At 39.5% G+C, this 26,071-nt stretch overlaps 1 pseudogene; it reads left to right on the forward strand.

Moving 5' to 3' along the window:
- The first annotated feature begins 340 nt into the window (after nt 1–340).
- On the forward strand, nt 341–7,217 carry LOC106981898 (chromobox protein homolog 3-like; annotated as a pseudogene).
- The last annotated feature ends 18,854 nt before the right edge of the window (nt 7,218–26,071 follow it).

Below are 26,071 nucleotides of genomic sequence, written 5' to 3' on the forward strand. Positions count from 1 at the left end.
ATGGCCAAAGGTGCTGCAAACCAGGGATTGGGAGAAGATTAGAGGCAGTGAATAATAATTCTTCAAGTCTTGCAAGAAAAAATGGCATCCAACAAACCAAAAAGCAGACTCAACTATGGAAAACAAACTGATGGTTACCAGAGGAGAGGTGGGTCGTGGGGGGGGGGGGGGGGGAGGGACGGGGGGGGGGGGAGATGGGTGAAAGAGGTGAAGGGGATTAAAGAGTACACTTTCCTTGATGAGCACTGAGTAATATATGGAATTGTTGAATCACTATAGTGTACACCCAAAACAAATAAGATACTGTATGTTAACTAAATGGAAATTAAAATCATTTTTAATGGCATCCAATTAAAATATATTGCAAAAAGTGGGAGAGAAAAATAATGGAAAAAGTAATAAAGTGGAAAAAACAGAGCCTGAAGAATTTTGGTGGAAAAAGTACTGGATGGATGTCTAATGACTGGGAAAGTGGAGTATTTCCTGAAGCGGAAGGGATTTACTGACAATGCTGAAAGTACTTGGGAACCTGAGGAAAATTTAGATTGTCCAGAGTTAATTGAAGCATTTCTTAATTCTCAAAAAGGAGATACAAAAAGAAAACCTTTATCTGACAGTGAATCTAACGACAGCAAATCAAAGAAAAGAAATGCCACTGATAAGCCAAGGCTTTACCGGAGGTCTTGACCTAAACAAAAAATTAGTGCCGTAGACAGCAGTGGTGAATTAATGTTTGTCATAACATGGCAATATTGAGATGAGGCACAGCTGGCCAAAGAGGCAAATATGACGTGTCCTTGAATTGTAAATGCTTTTTATGAACCGAGACTAACTCAGCATCTATTTAAATTCCAGTTAGTTAACATACAGTATAATATTAGTTTCAGGGATAGAATTGAGTGATTCATCACTTACATACAAACACCCAGTGCTCATCTCAACAAGTGCCCTCCTTAATGCCCATCACCTATTTAACCTATTCCCCCACCCACCTCCCCTCCAGTAACCATCAGTTTGTTGTCTATAGTTAAAAGTCTGCTTCCTGGTTTGCTTCTTTCTTTTTTTCCCTTATGTTTATCTGCTTTGTTTCTCAAATTCCACACATGAGTGAAATCATATGGTGTTTGTCTTTCTCTGAATGGCTTATTTTGCTTAGCATAATACTCTCTAGCTCCATCCATGTCATTGCAAATCCCAAGTTTTGGTTCTTTTTGATGACTGAGAAATTTTCCATTATGAATATATATATACACACACACACACACACGAGTATATATACACACACACACACATATTTTATATATATATATATATATATATATATATATATATATATATATACTCGTGTGTGTGTGTGTGTGTATATATATATATATATTCCATTGTGTGGTATATATACCACATCTTTATCCATTCATCAGTCAATGGACATTTGGGTTCTTTCTTTAAATTGGCTATTGTTGATAATGCTGCCATAAACACTGGGATGCATGTGTTCCTTCCAATTACTATTTTTGTATCCTTTGGATAAATACCTAGTAATGCAATTGTTGGATTGTAGAATAGTTCTATTTTTAACTTTTTGAGAAATCTCCATACTATTTTCCAGAGTGGCTACACCAGTTTGTATTCCCACCAACAACATAGAGCATTCCCCTTTCCCACATACTCACCAACACCTGTTGTTTCCTGAGTTATTGATATTTGACACTCTGACAGGTGTGAGGTGGTATCTCACTGTAGTTTTGATTTGTATTTCCCTGATGATGAGTAATGCGGAGCATCTTTTCATGTGTCTGTTGGCCACCTGTGTCTTCTTTGGGAAAATGTCTATTCGTGTCTTCTGCCCATATTTTAAGTGGATTATTTGTGTTTTGAGTGTCGAGTTTGATAAGTTCTTTATAGACTTTGGATAATAACCCCTTAACAGATAATGTCATTTGCTAATATCTTCTCCCATTCCAAAGGTTGTCTTTTAGATTTGTTGAATGTCTGGGACACAAGAGGGGACATTTTTAAAAATATAATTTATGGTCAAATTGGCTTCCATACAACACCCAGTGTTCATTCCAACAAGTGCCCTCCTCAGTGCCCATCACCAACTTTCCCCTCTCCCCCACCCCCCCCCCATCAACCCTCAGTTTGTTCTCTGTATTCAAGAGTAACAGGGGAAATTATTCACTCTTCTGGGAGTGCTTCCCTGAGAGCAGCAAGCATGGAGGCCCCTCACTGAGGACAAAGTAACTGGCTGGTGCCAGTTGAATGTTTGTGCCCCATACATTTTTCAGATCAGTATGTTCATGCTGTCTGCTTCTGGGTTGCTTGTCTGTCTGGAGGAGTGCAGTGTAATTTGGGTTCTATCCCAGCCAAGCCTGCTGAATTTTAAAACTCTAAATTTCAGAGACACGCTGTGGCTGGGGTCTGTGCTGATCTCCTGGGGAAGGGTCTCACTGTGCAGGGACTGATGCAGGTTTGACCAAGAAGGGCAGTGGCACCAAAATGCAGGGGTGTGGGATTTGCAGCAAAGCAGGCTAAACAGTCAGTGTCTCAGCACCCCAGCAGGTGTCTCTGGGCCCATGCTGAGGGACGGCGGGGGGGGGGGGGGGGCACGGTGGGAGTGGCACCCTCTGGCTCTTTTGTCCCCAGAGAAGGGTCCCTACAAAAGCCACCTCTCACAGATGTACTCTAAGAAGAGTGACAGTCTCTCCCCATGTGCCTTAGGAAACCCTCAGATGGCGCCATCTGCAGTGGCATTGCTTGCCTGCCTTCTCTCCAGGAGTAGGATAGCATCCTCAGGGCTCTATCCCAGCCAAGCCCTCGGACCCCTAAAACTCCAGTCTTAGGAGCCCCACTGGTTGCAAAAACTCAAAGATCAGCCCGTCTCATTCTTTCAACCAATGGTTTTGGGGAAGCGTTCTCCTTGTGTGTATCCACTCCACTCTCTCTTGTCTTTCTCTGTGACCGGGGTCCCCTCCCCTCTGCAATCTGTTTCTCCCATAAACCACATCTTTCCATATCCTACATTCCTGTATGTAGATTCTTCTCTCCCTCTAGTTGTGCAGTTTGTTCTGTCAATCCTCAGATTGATTTCTTGGGTATGCAGAATGATTTGATATTTGCCTAGCTGTGTTTGAAAGACAAGGCAAGCCTAGAGTTAGTCCTCCTACTACACCACCATCTTATCTCTCTGTCTAGCACTGGTTACTTTGAATAAATACTGTCTGTGTTGTTTTTTTTATCAGAAAAGAATATTTGAGATCATGTGTTATTTTGACCATTATATTATCACTTGAGGCCATATGTTATTTCCTTTGCATTAGAGAACAGCTTTTCTAAATGTTGGTGGAAATCCCCATAGTTATTACTCAATCAGAATTTGTATTTAACTCCTATATGCCTAAGGACCATTCTGGATTTTTTGTTATTTGGGGTTTTTTCGTGTGTATATATAACACATATGTAAATGGTTTTCTTTTTCTTTTCTTTCTCTTTCTTTCTTTTTCTTTCTTTCTTTCCTTCCTTCAACATTCACCAAAACAAAACAGAATTTCATAACCATGGATAAGCCCATGTTTCTTGGATGCCATCATTTTGATGGCAACTAAGAAATAAGTCACTTCAAGTCAAATTGAAATTTTTCCTAAAGCCCTAAACTTTCAAATTAAATAGATAATTTTATAATTAATTGGATAATTTAAAGTAAATGATTTAAATTGGACAATTAGGCTCTTTCCATAACGTGGCTATTGTTGAAAGTGCTGCTATAAACATTGGGGTACAAGTGCCCCTATGCATCAGCACTCCTGTATCCCTTGGGTGGTTTATATACACAATGGAATACTACGTGGCAATGAGAAAGAATGAAATATGGCCTTTTGTAGCAACGTGGATGGAACTGGAGAGTGTGATGCTAAGTGAAATAAGCCATACAGAGAAAGACAGATACCATATGTTTTCACTCCTATGTGGATCCTGAGAAACTTAACAGAAGACCATGGGGGAGGGGAAGGGGAAAAAAATGGTTAGAGAGGGAGAGAGCCAAAACATAAGAGACTCTTAAAAACTGAGAACAAACTGAGGGTTGATTGGGGGTGGGTGATGGGTATTGAGGAGGGCACCTGTTGGGATGAGCACTGGGTGTTGTATGGAAACCAATTTGACAATAAATTTCATATTTAAAAAAAATAAATTGGACAATTTAAAAGCAGCCATATCAGAATCCATATCCATATTTTATTTGCAAAAGCCCTGAAAGACTAACAACAACCTCCCCACCCAAATGAGGAAACTAGAGAAGTCCTGGTGTGTTGTAATTAGGTAAGCGAGGTTAGGTAAATGGACTTTTATATTATTTTATTATTTCATTTTATTTTATTTTTAGTTAAATGGACATTTTGGAGATTCCTCCTGGTAAACCATTACTTTACATGTTGAAACGCCTAAAAGAGATTGACTAAATGTGTCTAAATGCAACCAAATGGGACTAAAAGGTCATGATTCAAGGAATGCCTAAAACTTCATTCTTGGAAACCTAATGATAATCAGATGGTTAAAGATGTCAGCAATTTAGGACCTGCTGCAATAAATGGGTGAACAGACTTCTGTAATCTTAATCCTTGACCTGCATGTGTTTTCTTTATCCCAACTCCTTTTTTACATGTAGGCTCAATCTTCTCAGTATTTGGGTTACTGAGTTCTGCTTCCTAGCAGAAGCTAGGAAAAAAACAATAACTTTGTAGTAATCAGAATGTTATCCAACTGCATATTACTTACTTTAGTGTACACAGTACTCAATAAACAGTTTTATTTTCAAAAAGAAAAAGAAAAAAGAAACAATGTATTCTTCCCTATAAACTCTAGATAAATTATTTAGTCCTTCTCTTTTTTCCTCACAGATAGAACTGAAGCCCAGAGATATTTATATCTATTCCCTTACTCTGAAATTACCTACGTAACTTGCTTGTGATTGAAAGCTTTCCAAAAACCATTTGGGTCTCCGTGCATCACTCTAGTGACCACATGTTAATTCTAGTAACTAGACTGCAGCCAACACACGTCACACGTGTGTTTCCCCTGCCGCCAGTCTTTCATGCCCACAGCTTATTACTAAAGCAATTTAAAGAACTGTATTCTGAAACGATAAAACAATTCTTTTCATGTTATTTTTCGCTTCTAGATTTCTCACTTCAGTTGAATGGGACATGCTTACACCACTAACCAGACTGATGACCCACTTTGTGCTGCCCCATCTGTGTATGTGTAGACTCTCTTGGTCCATTGAATAGCCTTTGGCTGCAGTTGTTCACTGACCTGTCTATTGCCCCTTTCAGATCGGGAGTTTCTTTAAGGCAAGAATCATCTCTCGTATGCCTCTAAGTCCCTAATCATCTGGCACAATGCCTGGCACACAGAAAATGCTCAAAAGTTAGTGTTGAATGAACACATGACACATACAATATACTGTCCTATGAGTAAAACCATGTCTGATACACAGAGGAAATTTCATATCAACTTCGACATGCTTTTTTTTCTCTTTTTCTTTTCTTTTTTAAGTAGGGCCCATGCCCAACATGGGGCTTGAACTCATGACTCCAAGATTAAGAGTTGTATGCTCTGCTAACTGAGCCAGCCTGACACTCCAATATTCTCAACTATAACTGTTATGTGTCTAAATGCAGATTTAAAGTATGTATATATATTACATATATATGTAAATATATATGTATATATATTACATATATATGTAAATATGTATGTATATATATTACATATATATGTAAATATATATGTAATGTGTACTAATTAGTAATATGTATAATTAGGAATATATTTATATATAAATATAAAATAATATATACTAATATATATAACTATATATGTGTGTGTGTGTATGTGTATACATATATACTCGGCCCTTTGCATCTGTCTTTCATTCTAGGAAATATCCTTTATTTCTCTGAGTATATCCTTCATTCTATTTCTCATTCCATGAGATTATATTTTCTCCTAAAACTCCTACTAATCAAATGTTACAACTTCTATATCTGTTCTCTCTTAACTGCATATTCATAGATTTATCCATTTATTCCATTTATTTATCTCTATCTCTTTGTGCTGTGTTCTAAGAGAAATCTCTTTAGCTTGAGTGCTCAGCTGTATCCATTGGTTCATGCATTAAATTTTTTCCCAGTACTATATTTCTATTGAGGTAATTTACATACAGTGACATGTACAAGTTTTAAGTATAGTTCAATGAGTTTTAGCAAATGTATATAGCTATCTTTCATAAAAGATCTCAATTTATTGTTACCTACAAATCCATCCTGAAAAAAATGAATAATTGAACTTCAGGAAAAAGAAAATGGAGTTCAGAGGAATAAATAGCCATATGAAGTATTACAAAAATGTATTCTTAAATCTAAAGAATCGTTTGTTAAAATATTCAAAATAATCTGACACTAAACTCCAGTTAAAATCAACGCAGGAATGAGCAAAGAGGAGGAAGCAGAAGACAAATGCATACTACATTTTTTATTGTTTTAATGGAAGGCTATATAGACACTAATTAACTCTATACATAAGAATAATACATGTAAAGGTTTGTGTTAAATTTTAAGAGTAATCCCAGTAGAGTAACAACAACAACAAAAAAAGTGGATAATCAGAGCATTTTGGTAGGCCCATTGTGAGAAGGTAATATCTGAACTCAAACTGAAAGGGTGAGAAGATCTTACCAGGCAAAGTGGGGAAAGAATATTCCAGACAGAGGAAAAAGCATGTGCAAAGGACCAGAGGCAGCAAAGAGATTGGCATGTCTGAGGAACAGAAAAGAGACCAGTAGAGCTGGAGCTCTGAGAAGAGTGAGAAAGAAGCAGTTAGATCTGAAGGGTAGGAAAGAGGCACCATGCAAGGCCTTTAGACAATTTCAAAGGTTTGGATTTTATTCTAAGTTCTGAGGGAAGCCTTTGAAGTGTTTTAAGCAAGGGACTGATTTATGTTTTTATGAAACCATTACGGAGAACAAGTTACAGAGGAAGAAAAATGGAATTCCGGAGAGTAGGTCAGAGGCAATGGGGACTGGGTTAGGAGACGGCGATGGTGACAGAACAAAGTGGAGGAACTGGGGGAATATTTTAGAGGGAACGCTGACAATCCCTGCCTGGATATCCCCGGATATGAGGGGTGACGGAGAGGAGAAAACTGAAGATGTCTCTTAGGCTTCTTGTTTTCACAGAAAAGCTGTTTTATAAGTAGGTGAATGGCTTTCATAACTGGGTGGCCCTCACTGGGCTAGGAAAGGACTCCATCTGAGAAGAGAACAGGGAGTGGGGTGGAAAACCGCTGCCCTATTTCAAACCGTGAAGATGCAGATGCCCTATTAGATGTCTCAGTGCAGGTGTCGTGCACAGACAATACACAAACCTGGCATTGCTGAACAGTTCAGTGATCTTCAAACACAGGGGACTGGTGAGATGATCTTGGAGACAGTGCATGGATGCAGAAGGCCCAGGGTGGACAACCACGCTTTCCAAATGCCAGCAAGTGAACAAGAAGAGGCGAGGCACAAAAGATGCTAAGGAACAGCTGCCAGAAGGAGGAAGGTAAATCTCTGTACATCAAATGATCATTTAACATGTAAGTATTTCTTTCAGCTCCAATTAATATTTAAGGATGGTGTTCCATCCAAAGAAAAAAATCCTAATATGTGCTTCAATTTTAGCTATGTGACTCAGTTCCTTCCATGACGCTGGCTCCCAACTAATGGCTGAATTTTCATTCAGTGATTGTTATCCTCCTTTTCCAAAATCTACATCTCATTATCAGGTCATCCTCAAAGCTACTGAAAAAATTACTAAATAATTCCCTTTTCTCCTCCTGGTTCCCTTTCTCCTCTTATACTCAATCTCACTAACGGAGAAAACAAATGGTGTTCCAGGAGTTGGAGTTAAAAACAACTCTTCCGGAATAGTTATAACTCTATCATTTGATAGAAAGAGAAAGGACATTGGTCTCAGGAAGATTTGAGTCTGAATCTGGCTCCATCAATTTCTAGTTCTTTCACCTTGAGCAAACCCCTGAAATTTTCTGAGCTTGCTTCTTCTTCTATAATGCAGGGAATGTTCCCACCCAACTTTTAGGATTGTTAAAAGCTTTAGAAATACACATAAATACTTGGCACAAAGTAGGATTCAATGAATAGTAGCCATGTAAAAACATTTTTAATTCCTCCCTGAGAAGACCTAAAAATCTTACTTTCATTGTAATTCAAGAACCCCTCTGCAGATCCATTAAAATATATACTGGTAATATAGTACCACGGACAGGCATCAGAGCTTTGAAGAATAGAAAGAGGAATAAAATATGCTCTGTGGCTTCATGGAACTTTGCTATCTGCCACAATGGTTCTCAAATTTAGAGACATGTCACAATCATCTAAGGAAACTTGGGGGGGAGGGTGGGGGAATACAGATTCCAGGCACCACACCAGTAAACTTTGATTCAGTAAATCTGAAATAAAGTCCAAGAATCCAATTCCACCAATCCTACCTATGTACAATGACTCTGATGGACACCAAAATTTAAAAGCCACTAATTGGGTAAATGAGAACCCCTAGCAGGATGTCCTCCTAGTCCATGGTCCAGCATCACAGCATGGTAGGGAAGGGAAACAGAACTTTAGGACAGTTGACCATGAAGGTACTTTTCAACACTCATTCCCCTTCATATGGATTGTAATTCTAGAATTGTATTCCATACAGCAACACAGCTCAGGGGAAAAGGGAGGCATACTGCAGGGGAAGTGTGATAGGAAATAACCTACCATAACTTCCTAAGAAAGTGCAGAATTTTCACTATGGCTCTTAAGTCATAAACTAAAAGGGATCATAGAAATTATTCTGGAATGATGTCACCAAATGGCAAAGTAGCCCCAGCCTCCACCCCTGACAAAGATGAACAATTAGACAGCTATCCACAAACACGAGCAGCCCTGAGAGAGGTCAGGAGTCCACCCAAGAAACTTCAGCAACAAAATGGAACAAAAAACCTGAGAATAACCACACGAAAAGGGAAGGAAAAACTGTTTCCTTTTGCCTGCATCATTCCATCCTCCAGACTGGTTCTGATGAACACAAGAGGTAACTCCCCAACTAGAAAGAGTTCTCCCCGCCATAAAAGGGAGAGCAGAGTGAGTGACGAGCTTTGCCAGCCTTTTGGGACCACTTTGGTTTTTACTCCATGCAGAGACTGACAAAGCTGAGGCATATAGAATTGGCTAGGAACAAGGATGAAGGGCAGGAGCTACCAATATCAGTCATGGGCAGAAGTGACCATGGTTCCTAGTGCCCTGCTCTGCAGAGAACACAGCTACTTTCACCCCTGAAGAAACCAATGACCATTATAGCTATGGACGCATGCAGATTTCACTGATCTTTACCTCACAGGTATTCACACTCAACAGATACCAGCCATCTGAGTCTCTTCTAGCCCCCACCAAAGTCTGGGATCCAGGCCAGCAGCCACGGCATGGCATGGACTAGACAGTCCTCTGAAGCTGCATGAATGCAAAATACCACTCTAGACGCCCACAGCTAACCCCCACTACTGTGTGTACACTCAGGGCGAGCCCACCTAGCCATGCACTTGCACACCACAAGTCTGGCTCTCGTCAGCCATTTCTACTGCTGGGTGCATGCCCATGGTGAGATCTTGCAGCCATAGAAGTACAAAGAGACAGCAAAGGCCCTATAGCTGCTTGTGGACCTGGACTCAGCCCTACCTCCAGTTGCTGGCCTATAGCACCGCATGCACTTACAGCAAGCCCCCCAGCAGTGCATCTGCATGCCCCCACCCGATCTTTGTCAGCAGCCTCCACTGCTCTGTGCATGCTGTTGGGAGACCCTGCAGCTGGTACACCAACAGCCAGGGCCATCGAGGCTGCCAGTGTACCCCCAGCTGACCCAAGCCTTTGCTGCTGGCCCTGGCCCAGTCCTTCTCTTTATACAAGCAACTGCAACTGGCCCCCACAGTTCAGTGCGTGTGCACAACCAGCTCCGGCCCTAGCTGCTGGACCTGGAGGCACTGCTGAGGACCCCAACAGCCCTTGCAACCACTATGGAGCCCCACAACACTTGACAAGGACCACACACTTGTCAATGCTATGGACCCAAGCAGCCTAACATCACACCCTCCTGAACCAAGAGTCCCTACACATCCCTGTACTTAGCATCCTGCAGGACTAGAACCAGGGTCACAGCACACTCCAGCATGCCCCCACCCGCGGGTGAAGGCCTTTCTTTACAGACGCCAATCCATAAAGTCTTGAAGAGGTGACTGCTTCTTCAAATAAAACAAAAGACAAAAATCACGTGATAATCTCAATAAATGCAGAATAAGCATTTTACAAAATATAACACATTTTCATTATAAAAATATTCAAAACAATGGATATAGAAGGAATACACAGCAACATAACAAAGGCCATTTATGACAAGCCAATAACTAGCATCATACTAATGGTACAAAGCTGAAAGCTTTTCCTCTAAGATCAGGAACAAGACAAGGGTGCCCACACTCACCACTCCTATTAAACATAGTGCTGAACAATTAGGCAAGAAAAAAGAGATAAAAGACATCCAAATCAAAAGGAAAGAATAAAATCATCTTTCATTGCAAATGATATGATCTTATATAGAGAAAATCCTAAAGACCCACCAAAAAACTGTTGGATCTACTCAACAACTTCAGCAAAATTTCAGGACACAAAGTCAACACACAGAAATTAGTTATATTTCTATATACTAACAAACAATATGTGAAAAAGAAATTTAAAAAACAATACCATTTGCAATAGCATCACAAGCAATAAAACACTTAGGAATAAATGTAACCAAGGAGGTAAAAGATCTTTACACCAAAAACTAGAAGACTTAAATGAAAGAAATTGAGGATCACAAACAAATGGAAAGAAATCTCATGTTCATGGATCAGAAAAATTAATATTGTTAAATGGCCAAAGATCGAAGGCTATCTATGGATTCAATGCAATCCCTATCAAATTTCCAATGGAATTTTTCACAGAAATAGAAAAGACAATTCTAAAATCTGTACGGAACCACAAAAGACCCTAAAGAGCCAAAAAAAAAAATCGAGATAGAACAAAGTTGGAGGTATCACACTTCCTGAGTTCAAACTGTATTATAAAGCTACAGTAGCAAAAACAGTATGGTACTGGCATAAAAATAGACACATAGACCAATGGAACAGAATTCAGAACCGAGATAAATGCTCAATATACAATCAACTAATATTTGACAAGGCAATCAAGAATACTCAATGGGGAAAGGACAACCTTTTCAACAAATAGCGTTGGAAAGAATGGATAACCACAGGCAGAAAAATAAAACCAGACATCTATTTTACATCACTCAAAAATGAATTTGAATGGATTAAAGACTACAATTTAAGAACTGAAATCATAAAATTACTTGAAAAACAAAACTTTGGGAATAGCTCTTTGACATCTTTCTTGGCAATTATTTTTAGGATATGACATCAAAAACACAAGCAACAAAAGCAAAAACCAAATATGACTACATTAAACTATAAAGCTTCTACACAGCAAAGGAAACCATCAACAAAATGAAAAGGTAACTTACAGAATAGAGGAAAATTTTTGCCAACCATATATATGATAAGGGACTGGCATCTAAACTACAAAAGAACTCCTACAACTCAATAGCAAGAAAACAATCATTAAAATTGGTCAGAGGAGTTGAATAGACATTTCTCTTAAAAAGACATATAAATGGCCAACATGTACATGAAAAGATGCTTAACATCACTAATCATCAGGGAAATGCAAACCAAAACCACCATGAGATATCACCTCACACCTGTTAGAATGGCCATGATGAGAAACAGAAGAGGGGCGCCTGAGTGACTCAGTCGGTTAAGCATCTGACTCTTTATTTTGGTTCAGGTCATGGACTCATGGTTCATGAGATTGCGTTCCAAGTTGGGCTCTGTGCTGACAAAGTGAAGCCTGCTTGGGATTCTCTCTCTCTCTGCCCTTCCCCAGTTGTGCATGCTCTTGTTCTCGCTTTCTCTCTCTCTCTCTCTCTCTCTCTCAAAATAAATAGACTTTTAAAATAAATAAATAAATAAAAATTTAAAAGTCAAAAACAGAATTACCACATGATCCAGTAATCTCACTTCTAGGTATATATCCAAAGGAAATAAAATTGCTATCTTCAGATATCTGCAATCCCACATTCATTGAAGCATTATTCACAATAGTCAAGATATGAAAACAACCTAAGTGTCCATCTAGGAATGGACAGAAAAAGAAAATGTTATATAAATGGAATAATATTCAGCTATAAGAAAGAGGAAAATCCTGGTCCCTTGAGGGCATTACTTTAAGTGAAATAACTCAAAGAAAAATAAACACCATATGAGCTCACTTATACATGGAATCTGAAAACATCAAACTCATAGAAACAGAAAGCAGAATGGTGGTTGCCAAGGCCTGAGAGGGAGAAATGGGGATATATTGGTCAAAGACTACAAACTTTCAGCTATGAGATGTTCTGGAGTATGTTCTAGAGATCTAGGGTACAGTATGGTAACTACAGTTAGCAATTCTCTATCATATACTGGAAAGGTACTGTAACATTGTAGCTTTAATATTCTCTCCATATCAACAACAACAACAAAATGGTAATTATGTAAAGTGAAGGATGTGTTAACAACATTATTATGCTGAACATTTCTTAATATACACATGTATCAAATCATCACATTGTACACCTTAAACTTAAGCAATGTTTTGGGGCACCAGGGTGGCTCAGTTGGTTAAGTAGCCAACTTCAGCTCCAGTCATGATCTCACCGTTCATGAGTTGGAGCCCCACATCAGGCTCTCTGTGCTGACAGCTCAGAGCCTGGAGCCTGCTTCGGATTCTGTCTCCCTCCCTCTCTGCCCTCCCCGCTTTGTGCTCTGTCTCTCTCTCAAAAAGTAAGTAAACATTAAAAAAAAAATTTAACTTATACAGTGTTTTATGTCAATTAAATCTCATTGAAGCTGGGAAAAAAAGAGAGAAATTATTCTGTCCAGTGTATCTCTCATTGTGGTCTGTGGCCCACTACAGGGACTTCCTAGAGCCAAACACTGATGCTATGTTTCCAGGAAAGTAATGTGGAATTATATATACTTTCTTTTTGAATGGCTTAAAGACATACTAGTTACTATGACTTTATAAAAATTTGACATTCATGAATAAAAATTATGACACTGCTAGGATGTACTGAGGTCTCCAAATTCAGTGCGAATTCCTCGAACCAGACTGCTGTGCGCCATTCAGCAGACGTGCAAAGCTCCTCCCTGGCACGTGGGCATGCATACAGTCGGCACACCCATGATTCTCAGACACATGCTCTATTGGTGCCTCATACAAGCTGTCCTGAGCCCACTGTGGTATGCTGCCTTTGTTATTTTAGCTAAAATACATTTAGAATTAATGTTTTACTTTTGTGAATTATTTTGTTTTCATGTATTCTTGGCATTCTGACTGTAACTTTGTTCCTTTTTTTAGGTTTTGATACATTTGTTTTTTTGTTTGTTTTAATAACTGTAATAGTTTGCTATTGCCCCTATAACAAACCACCAGAAATTTAGTGGCTCAAACTGCACAAGTTTATCTCTTACAGTTCTTGAGGGCAAAAGCCCACAATCATGGCCGTGGTCAATGTGCCAGAAGGGCTGGCCCTTTCTGTAGGCTCTGCAAGAAGAACCTTTCATTGATTTTTTCCCCATGTCTAGTGGTCACCTGTATTCCCTGGTTTGTGTCCCCACCCTCCATTTCCAAAGCACACCACTCAATCTCTGTCCCATTATCACATCACCTTCTCTCCTGTGGTCAAACTTCCCTCTACCTACCTTTTATGAGGATGCTTATGATTACATTTAGGGCCCACCCAGATAAACACCCTCCCCCCCATCCCAACACGCTTAATTTAATCACATCTGCAAAGTGCCTTAGCCATACAAAGTAACATTCACAGGTTCCAGAGATTAAGGGCAGGGGAAGGAGCATGATTCAGTCTCCCACGATAGCTATTGCTTCTTATTTTCTGCTTTCTTGCCCTTTTTTAATCTTGCCCAAATCCATAGCACATGTGACTGTGCACAGTTCCATTCATGTAACACTTGTATACTTAGTGACCTAGGCATGGTGGTAAAAGCCAGATATCAAAGTAAACCAGACATGGTGCTTACAATGTAGCAGGGAAGCTGACTTTGAACAAGATGTTACATCTTTAATAACGAGTGTTGCAGAAGATCAAATAAAGGTTGCTGGAGGTATGATGAAGCAGGCAGTTATCCCAAGCTATGGTGTCAGGGAGGACTTCTCTAAGACGGATATTTGAGCTGGGACATGGAAGGTGAATAGGACTAGTTCGGTGGAGGGGTTGGGGTGGGGTGGGGAAGCTCCTTCTTAATTTCTCACTGGCAAAGGGAATGAGTAAGGTAAGAAGGCTTCAGAACTCTTGTCCCACCTACCTGAATAGATGAATAAACTAAGGTCCACAAAATTAAAGTTACTTCCTAAAGGCCCATTATTCTGACTAAACTTTAAAGTCCTTTAGGAATTGGAAAGAGTGATAACAGTGTTAAACTGAGTAACTTGAGAACACTCAAACTCTGCCTCAGACCAGCTACTTCTCCCCATCCATAGTATCTTAGGAAAATACATCCACAGAGGGCAACCCATGGTCATTATTAGGCTTTGGCCTCAATACCCAGTGCAGAACTCTTTTGGACTAGGCTGGAAGGGAGCCATAAACCTAAAACCAAAGTTAGACAAACCCATATTCTCCAAATGTCTCCCCACAAGACACTTACTAATTATAAAAGAGAAAATAGTAACTTTTCAGTATAGAAACCTGCAAGGCACTACTTGAATCAAGTGATCATACTTTACATCACCAATAATTAAACATATCAATACCATATACCTCCCAGCATGATGCACTAAGAAAGACACATCATTTCTGTGGTTTTCTTGCCAGAAATGCATAATCTCAATCAAATCATGAGAAAATATCAAACACCAAGTGAGGGATATTCTATGAAATAACTGACCAGGAATTCTCAAAAGTACCAAGGTTACAAAAGACACATACACACACACACACACACACACACACACACACACACACACTGACAAGTTGTCAGACTGGAAACAAATAGACAAAACAACTAAATGCAATATGGGATCCTGGATAACATCCTGTACAAGAAAAAGAATACTAAATAAAGTCTGTATGTTAATTAATATTATTATACCTACATCAATTGCCTGGTTTAGATAATGACATTATTATTATTATTATTATTACATAATATTTTATCATTAGGAAGATATTGGCTAAGGGTAGAGCCTGAAGTATTACTGCAACTTTTTGATGTCTCAGGTTATTTGAAAATTAAAAATTATAAAAAGATACAAGCAAATTAGGTCCTCAAATTTAGACTCTATAAATGTTTACAAATAACAAAAATAGGCTAAGTCAGGTTTTCTATCAGACTTTCCAACTTTGGAGCCTGCCTCACCTGCAAGTTTTATGCAAACAGACTGAAAAATATACTAATCCCTGTTATGTAGACCTTGTCACCTAAATATCTCCAACCAGAACCACAAACATCCAAAACATATCCTGAATCTGCCCATGTAACCTTAAAGTGGAGATATCAGATGGGAATGGGCTGGGATGGGTGTGATGGCAAGAAGGAACCAAATGTTTCATTCAGCATTTATGCAATTTCACATGTTTCCCCCACTGCTAGATTCTTTCCCAAAACTTAAAATATCATCCATCAACTTTTAGCCCCATGTTGACTTCCCAACATGAAAACAGGCTAGACCTTAGTTGCTTTGGAAACTGGCAAAGAGTGCATGAATGCATAGCATCAAGTAGGGGAAATGAGCTTTGGGACAAAGACAACTAGGATTCAGACCCTGACTCGGCTTAAATTATGTTCTACCTCTGTGACAATGAACAAATAGTCTGTCTATAAAATCCTTCTTCTGAGAATTGATGATGATAAAAAAAAAAAAAAAAAAAACCTGGCAGAGTTGTTATACGGATCAGATAATGTGTATGAAAAGCTAACAGAGTTGATGAGTTCACAGAGAGCACTCAATTAAGGATAGCCCAGTTACATGAAAGAGTTAAGAGTTGGTGTTCTGGAGTTTAGAAAGAGGTTATTCTTCCATTTTTTCACAATTCATTTCCATCCTCAGCTACCACTTAATTCTACCTAAGGCAGTAATGTTTAATCCCCAAGAAATCTAGAGTATACTGAGTTCCATGCTGGGCATATTCTCCCTGTAGGGCCTACAGGGAAGGTGTGGATCACTTAGTCTCGCAAAAAAATTTCCAGGTAACTGCCTATCTACTCAATGGCCTTTTTTAAGTTTATTTATTTTTGAGAGAGAGAGAGGGAGAGCATTCACATGCATGAGCAAGGGAGGGCAGAGAGAGAGAGAGGGAGACAGAGGATCCAAGCTGGCTCTGCACTGAGAGCCAGACGCAGGGCTCAAAACCAAGAACTGTGAGGTCATGACCTGAGCCAAAGTCAGACACTTAATCAACTGAGCCACCCAGGTGCCCCTACTCAATGACCTTTTTTAGAACAAACAGAAGAATCAGTATGGATGGAAAAAGCCGACACATTCGAAGTTTAAGAATGACTTCAGCAGATAAAGTATCCTTACACACATACTTCAATTAAGCTAATAAACTTAGATTACCAAAATAAATATGACTAAGGACAGCTATATAGAAATGCTTGTATAAACTGGGAATATTTGTGGAAGGCTACATAAGACACCAGTTCCCATGGTTGTCCCAAAGAAAAAAGACAGACACAAAGGCCAAGAGCAGGAAGGAAATTAACTTTTCATTGGACACACTTTTATACCATGTGATTTTTTTTAAACAATATTCAGACTTGTTAAACACATTATTAAATATATAATTTAAAAGTAAGAAAAGTGGTTCCATAAACACTAATGACTCCGTTAAGCAGCTAGGCAGGTGGAGCATCAGAAGGGGATCATTGCTGAAGTCCCAGCTCCTACATAAATAAATTCAGCTACTGTCTCATCTCATCCAGATAACAGACTAGACAAACCAAATATCTGGACCAATACTCAGGATACATTTCTGCAGCATCCTTTCCATCATGTGCATGTGGCCTTACAAATGAGCTGGTTCCAACTTTTACAAACGAGCTGGTTCCAACTTTTGTGGAGGGTCTGCTGTGCAGAGACAGGTATATTTCATCCAAATGCCCATTTGTAAGTAGAAATAAGTGAAAACCCCCATGATAATGTCACTAGAGGTGAGAATAGCAGACTAAAAATAGAGGGTTGAGCACTGAAATTGGCTTCCAGGGTGGTAAAAGAGTGTTTGCCTTTGGGAGGCCATTAAGTGGGCAATGACTATCGGCTGCTCTGCCTGCAGCCTCTGCGGTTGTGGCTCTTGTGAAGGTGACTGTCAAAGTCTGGATGATATGTCACAGAGGGGCATCATGAAAGACTTTGCGAATGACAGAAATGACAGGACTTTCCATGGAGAACTAGTTCTGTTACATCAATGCTCTCTTCTCACCTGAGCCACAACCTTGGCATCCCATCCTCCCCAACTTACTGACGGAAAACTACTGCAAAGGTCCCAAGGATTCTCCTCACTCTCTGATATTCATTGAGTACTTGCTACCAATCACTTCACACGGCTCTTAGTCCTATTTTAGCATTAACTCTACTCTTCCATTTTGACATCATAATCCAGTGATCACTATTTTCTATGAATTAATATTTCAGATGGGATATATCCATAAAGAAGACTCAGGGTACAAACTGACTAGTTGCTCTGGGGAGCTTGGAGTGTAAGGCTTTGTCCTTAGAGGCTGCCTATAACATTAACTGCCAGCCACAACCCTGACAATAGAAACCTAAAAAATAAACTAAAAAAATAAAAACACGTTTAAGATACATAAAGTACACAGTTTTAAGTTTACAACCTGATGATTTTTTTACATATGTATCCAGCTATATAACCACATTCCAGATAAAGTTTTGACTTCTGTGATCAGAGAATACACCTTGCATGATTCCATTTAAACGAAGCAGAAGAAGAGGCAAAATTAATACAACACGTGTAAATCCACCCCCAGATCAAAATAGAGAACATTTCAACACCTGAGATGACTCCCTCTTGCACTCTCTCAGCCAATACCATCTCTACCGAAGTTAAATGCAATTCTAACACCATAGATTACTTTGCCTATTATTGAAATTCATCTAAATGGAATCCCACAGTACGGACTCTCTGTGTCGGTGATTCATCCAGATTGCTGCATGCATCAGTATTTCTTTTCATGCTGAACATTCACTAAGTGAATACACTACATTTTGTTTATCCTTTTTCCTATTCACAGACATTTAGGCTGATGTAGGTATTTACAATGTTGAGTAAAACGATCATCCTTATGTATCTTTTTGTACACATGTGTACTAATTTCTCTGCTATATAGGATTGGAATTACTGGGTCATAGGGTGGGCATTTGTTTAGCTTTAGTAGATGTGACCAAATGGCATAAATTCTTTTATGAAAGTTCACAAAATTTAGAGAACTAGTCACTAATGAGAAAACGCTTTTCCTCCTTCCCAGGTGCCAACAGCACACATTGGCCTTTACCTTTCTAACTCTCACCTTCTCTACTTTCCGAGTCCTCTGTATTTGCTCAAGGTGATCCAACCTTTAATCCCAGGGTTTGGCCTGGGCAGCATGAATAATCTATAGTTGTTAATTATGCACATTTCCATAAGAGAAGGCATCTCTCCTGAATGACACTTCACCATTTTCTAATTAAGAAGAAATAATCCAACACATAAGAAAAAGTCTAGGTATAGGTTCTCAGAAGCTAAGAGAAGAGGCAATTTAAAGAGAATGTGAATTAAGAAAAAAGTCATGGGTGGGGCGCCTGGGTGGCTCAGTCAGCTAAGGGCCTGACTTCGGCTCAGGTCATGATCTCATAGTCTGTGAGTTCAAGCCCTGCACTGGGCTCTGTGCTGACAGCTCAGAGCCTGGAGCCTACTTCAGATTCTGTGTCTCCCTCTCTCTCTCTGCCTCTCCCCTGATCACATTCTCTCTCTCTCTCTCTCTCTCTCTCACTCTCACTCTCTCTCTCTCTCTCTCTCTCTCAAAAATAAATAAACATGGAAGAAAAGAAGAAGAAGAAGAAAAAGAAAAAGAAAAAGGCCATGGGAGTGCCTGCGTGGTTCAATCGGTTAAGTGTCTCACTCTTGATTTCAACTCAGGTCATGCTCTCACAGTTCCTGAGACTGAGTCCCACATCAGCGTGGAGCCTGCTTGGGATTCTCTCTCCCTCTCTCTGCCCATCCCCTGCTCGCATGCACACTCTCTCTCAAAAGAAATAAATAAAACTTTTAAGGAAGAAAGAAGAAAACAGTCATGGAGTAGGGAGGATGAAGAAACCAAGAATGGCAATATGTTGATGATAATTGTAGCTGGCTGATAAATACATGGAAGTTCATTATACTGATCTCATTACTTTTGTATATTTTTAATATTTTCCATAATGAAAAGTTTCGAGGCATTAAATTTAGTCATTTTAAATTTTGATAACTTTTCAAAGGATGGTTTCGTTCATTGGAGTCATTGTCTAAGAAGCATGATTTCAAGGGTATGGGCCATGAGAAAGGAGCAATGTAGATTCTCTTTTAAGAAGGTTTGCCATGAAAGTCTAGATGGAGATTCTGATAGATTGGGTAAAGTAAAGGCATAAAGGAAAGACGCAGTGGGCATTTAAAAAATCTACCTAGGGGCACCTAGGTGGCTCAGTCTGGGAGCATCCGACTTCGGCTCAAGTCACAATCTCATGATTTATGAGTTCGAGTCCTGTGTCGGGCTCGCTGCTGTCAGCACAGAGCCCGCCTCAGATCCTCTGTCCCCTTCTCTCTCTGCCCCTCCCCCATGCACACTCTCTCTCTCAAAAATAAATAAGTATTTAAAAGTTAAAATAAAAATACACATGAATATTAGGTAAGCATGAATATATTTTTAGGCAGAGAGGAAGAAGACAAATGATGCTATTCAGCTGCAGAGACCAGACTGTCAGGAGTTACATATTATAGAAAAGTGTTCCTAACCCACCAACTTGAAAATCCATCCTTCTCAGACCTCAAAATGCCCCATCTGCTTGCAAGTTCCTGATAGTCCTCCTTTCTCCATTCCCTTATGTGCGGGGATACCATATTAACCAAATAGTCTCTTTGGGGAGTCATCTGATATAATAAAAAAGAAGATAGTAAAACAACAATTCTGTGACAATCTTCTGATACTTAGGCCAGCTTCCCTAACACAACATTTCCTATCCAAGAAGGAAGAGAGAGAATTAGTCACAAAGGAGTTAACAGCAAGAAGGGTCAAGTGATGTGCTCTCAGAACCAGGGTTTTGAGAGTTAAAGTGCAGGCAACACCCCCCCCCCCCACCAGGCTTCTTCATATTACTCTTGCTGTACTATTATCAACCAAGCACAGGCTTGCCAGGAGTTAGAAAGTGCTGTGAGGTGTTCCGCAGCTTTCCAAGGCTACCAGCACTGCTGTGGCTTCCATAGAAGAGCTGTCAAGGAATGAGGCCACAATTACATGGGCAGCGGTTAAATAGGACCACTCGGCATGAGTGAGGAGACGTCTTAAGAAAGCTGGGGAGGTTGGTGATGTTGCAAACAGAAGGGATGCCTGAAGGAGTACAGGTCTTGACAGGCTTTGAAGATACAGGCAAACAGGTCAGCCCCCAGATATGCAATGAAAAGACTGGAGCCACATTTTGTTATTTTTCTTCTCAATCACTGAAGAAGCTCAGTAAAATTACAGTCTCAGATACTGGCTTCCAATTCTTGACTAAAATCAACAGGAAAAAAGTGTGTGTATGAGAGCGTGTGTGTGTTTGTGTGTGTGTGTATATATTACACACATGTATATGTGTAATTATAATAAATATGTATAAAACATATTTATATATGTATTTTTTTGTATTTTTAATTTTTATTAATATTCCAACCCTTGATATGAAAATCACTGCTCTTGGGTCACTTGGGTGTCTCGGCTGGTTAAGCATCTGACTCTTGACTTCAGCTCAGGTCATGATCTCATGGTTCGTGAGATCGAGCTCCACATCAGGCTCCAAGCTGACAGCATGGAACCTGCTTGGGATTCTCTCCCTCTCTCTCTGTCCCTCCCCTGCACAAGTGCCTTCTCTCTCTCTCTGTCTTTCCCTTTTGCTTTCTTTCTCTCAAAATAAATAAACTTAAAAAAAACAAAGAAAAGAAAATTACTGCTCTAAAAATGTCTCTAGAGGGGTGCCTTGGTGGCCCAGTAGGTTAAGCATCTAACTTCAGCTCAGCTCAGGTTATGATCTCACATCTTGTGGGTTTGAGCCCCATGACACCTCAGAGCCTGGAGCCTGCTTCAGATTCTGTTGTCTCCCTCTCTCTCTACCCCTCCTCCACTCATGCTCTCTTTCAAAAATAAATAAACGTTAAAAAAATAATAAAAAAATAAATAAAAAGGTCTCTAGAAAAAAGCTCATCTGGCAAATAGCCCCTTAAATGCCTGTACATTTCACAGGAGTTGTGACCTTAAATGCCTTTTGGAACCAAGCAGGAAATTTAACTATATGAAGTACCTGGCATAAATAGAAATAAATAATAGAATAAAATGGACTGAAACAGAAAATATCAGCTCATTCCCCATAGTAAAGGTGACTGTTGTTTCATGACGTTTGCATCATTTGTGTGAGTGTATATGTACTGGCTCTCAACATAAAATGTATTTTTTATTGGGTATCATAATCACAAAAGTTTGAAATCCACTGCTGAAAGCATAGTTATAGGGCTTTTCTAGCCACTAAGTGAAAGGATCTATGTCTAAAATATCAAGTGGGTGACGCATCAGGGTCTGTGCTGACAGCTCAGAGCCTGGAGCCTGCTTTGGATTCTGTGTCTCCCTCTCTCTCTGCCCCTCCCCTGCTCATGCTCTCTCTCTGTCTCAAAAATAAATAAAAACTTTTTTTAATGTTTTAATTAAAAAATAAAATAAATAAAATATCAAGTGGGTGATTTGAGGACAAGTCTTCTTTACAATGGGATCAAAGGATGTGAAGGACTCACTCCCTCAGATGGTAATGAAATTCAGTAGCCCTACCCAGAAGATATCATTGGTCTTTCCACCACTCTCACCAACTTTTTGTCTAACAGTAAACAAACCTGCCTCCTTCACCAAGGTTGGAATCTGAGCCTCCCAGAGTGGCTTTTTTTTTTTTAATGTATAATATGAAGGCACTAATATCTTCAGATTTTTTTTAATGTTTGTTTGTTTGTTTGTTTGTTTGTTTTTGAGAGGGAGAGAGAGAGGAGGGGAGGGGGAGACAGGAGGGGGAGGGGGGGACAGAGGATCCGAAGCAGGATCCACACTGACAGCAGAAAGCCTGATGCAGGGGTCGAACTCATGAACCATGAGATTATGACTTGAGCCAAAGTTGGATGCTCAAGTGACTGAGCCACCCAGGCGCCCCTTCAGATTTTTCAAAGTATATGAAAAAATGTTTGCAATCTATGAGAATTCAATTTGTCCCCTTATCTTTTGTACTTGAAATTAATTCTACCAATATTTTTTCAGGATTTCTTTCTTGTTTTATTTCATACTATTTTTTTCTATTCTTTTTCTTAACTAAACTCTGCCCCGTAACTGGGGCTCAAATACATGATCCCAAGATCAAGAGTCACATGCTCTACCAACTGGCCACCAAGTGCTTTGTGTTTCACATTATTTTAAACCAACCTTGCTGCCCAGAGTCAAGTTAGCACGATGTGGAGGACCCACTGTGTCCCAGTATAGTATGTTCTTTGTGGGAGCATACATGCTCCCCATACCGTTTGCAATTCCTGTTTGTTCCTGTATCAACACGGTAAACATAAACCTTCATTTTCCTGAAGACTGCACTATCTTCCAATGAGCTTTGAACATACAGAATACAAGACACTTTGTTCATTTAGCAGAAATGGAATTTCTCCACCAAAAGGTGTTATCTTAACCTGGGGTACGGGCACAAACTTGATAGAAAAAAATTACACCTTTATTTTCATATCAAACTGAGGTTTAGCACTTCCTTCATTTATAAATGTAGGCAACAAACCTCAATATTATTTGCAGTGCCTCTGGTTGTGTTACAGATATTTTCATATCACACGAGACATATTACAAATATCTCAAAATATAATTTATACTCATCATTCTGTTGAAACAGGACAGTTATTTGACCTAACGCTAGGCCTATTTAAAGTGTTAAGTATCATATGTATTGTGATATTTTTAAGATTTGATTATTTTATTTCAATATAATCATTTTACTTTATAAGCCTACGTATTCTATGTTATGCATTTTTATAATTATTTTGAGAAAAATCCAATGGGCTCACCAGATTCCTAAAGTGTGTCAAGTGTTTGGAACATGCCCAGCTCATATTAGCACAATATGTTTTAATGAAACAAATAAAAATAAATTTAATGAGTTACTGGTGGGAAGTGGGACAGAGTCATGGTCTAGGAAGGCTAGGTGTTAGAAGGAAGCAAGTTAAAAAGAAATGGGAAACAAGTAATTTCACAAAGTAAAATCCTACTATGTACTATATGATCCTATTAATGTACATTTATATAATTTAATGCTTATTTATAAAGCAAGCCTTAAAAACAAAAGAGCACATTTTAAATCTCTTACAGGTGTTTGAAGTCACTCTTTTCCAGCACTATATTTAGAGCTTAAAGATAAAATACTCCTTAAAAAAGCCAGAAACAAAGGTTTCTGCACAAAGACCACAGCAAATTTAACCACTGAGACTACACCCTGCCTTTCTTAGTGTAGAACAAGTCCCAGTTATTGAACTACAGCAGATTTTTATTAAAAAATAAGACAGGTGAGGTTTAAGAAAAGCATTATCATCTGCACTGGGAAAATCTTCCTAACCTTATAGCTTTTTGGCAGCTCACTTGGGGACCTCCCAAAAAATGGCAAGTAATATCTTAGAAGATACATGATGAGAAAGCCAAACCACCACTTTTTGGGGTCTCCCCAGGAAATCCCCCATCAACTGCAGACCTCCTGTCACAGTGACACTCTCTGAACTTGCGAAGTCTGAGGATTATTCTCTTCCAGACAGTAAAGTCCAAAGTGAGCCTCCGTCTTTTCAAGTTATCTTTTCTGCAAAGAATAGAGTCATGTCTCAAGCTTAGACTGTGAGGACCACTCACTAGGCTTCCATATACCCTCAATATATTTTCCTTAGCAGCCAAACCCATGCTTCTGTTTGTTTTTGTTTTGGTTGGGTTTTGGTTTTTTTGTTTTGTTTTGTTTTGTTTTTTACTATTTATTTTTGAGAGAGAGAGAGACAGAGCATGAGTGACGGAGGGGCAGAGAGAGACAGAGACACAGAATCTGAATCAGGCTCCAGTCTCTGATCTGTCAGCACAGAGCCCGACATGGGGCTCAAACCCACGAACTGTGAGATCATGACCTGAGCCAAAGTCAGATGCCCAACTGACTGAGCCACCCAGGTGTCCCCCAAACCATTGTTTCTAAACCTATATGTGATTTTCTCAGTCTCTTCCCCCAAAATACCTTTCAGGCACCTGTTTCTCTTAAGATCTGGCAAAACTCCTTCATGTATCTTACACAGTCCTGCACAGCCTCCCCTGAGCCCAGCCCTCCAGCCTTACCTACCACCACCACACTCCGTCCTTCATTGTTGCAGCATCCCAGGCCTCTCCAGTTCCCTGTACTCTCTGTACCACCCCCTCTGCAGGACCTTTGCATGTGTTCACACCTCCACGCTCTTCCCACCATCTTCCCACCCTCTTACCAAAGCAGAGCTTTTGCATCCTTTAGATCTCAACATTAATCCAAGCATCGGTGTATCAGGGAAGCCACCCACACTGCCCTGATTACCATGTTTCATCAAGTTGATGATGCATGTGTCTCTCCCCTTAAGTGTGAGAGTATGTCCTATAAGTAAATGGAGTCTCCCAATCACTGCTGGCCCAGATTAAAGTCAAATTCTTCCAGCAAGATTTGCACTTACCTTCACCAATTTGCACTTGCCCCAGGGAACCACCAATCTGAACTCACTTTAAATTCTCTGCTTGAGTTTTTCGGACACAGTAGTGATGCGAATTCAGATGGAAAACCCTAAGTACTGACTTGGCATCAGAATTCTCAAGGGGGTTTTCTTTTCCTCCTACCACTCAGTGCAAGGTTGAGACCAGTAAGTTTCCTTGCTGTTCCTTACTCTGAGATCATTTACTTCTTATTTACTGAGTAGGAAAGCCCTTTGGTATTCCATTTCCATTGTAAATGACTTTTTTTCCTTAGTGGTACATAAAGTAACCATGCATTATAACCACCTCTAAGTTTTGAAGAAATAGAGATTTAAATTCCCCAGTTTTCTTACTTGCCGCTGCTGTAGTGTCAGTTTGTTCCTATTATGTGATTAAATCTACCTCCTTTACTAGGCTATAAGCTCCATGAGGAATGGGACGTGAGACTTCATTTTTTTCATCATTGCAACTCTAGAGGCTTGCACAGAGCTTGATTAAATATCAGGTGCTCATTTAATATTAACTGAATGAATGAATGGGCTGATGGAAGAATAGACGAACTAATGAGGTAACTCCTCTGCAGCATAACTAATACACATCTCTCTCTGCTTTACTGTTTAGTTTCCAATATTCAGCCCTACCCTCTCTGGCCAGTACTACAACCTTCAGAACCCAAGTTCTGTCACCAGAGTCACTTCTAATTTAAAAGACATAAAATACAATAAATAGTCTCCATCAAAGCTTACTTCAGGCCAAGCTTCCAAAGTCAATAAAGACTGTCATACATTTTAGCCTCTATCCCACATGGATCCTCACACTGTCATGT

The sequence above is a fragment of the Acinonyx jubatus genome, chromosome C2 (genome assembly GCF_027475565.1).
Source record: "Acinonyx jubatus isolate Ajub_Pintada_27869175 chromosome C2, VMU_Ajub_asm_v1.0, whole genome shotgun sequence".
NCBI lineage: Eukaryota > Metazoa > Chordata > Mammalia > Carnivora > Felidae > Acinonyx > Acinonyx jubatus.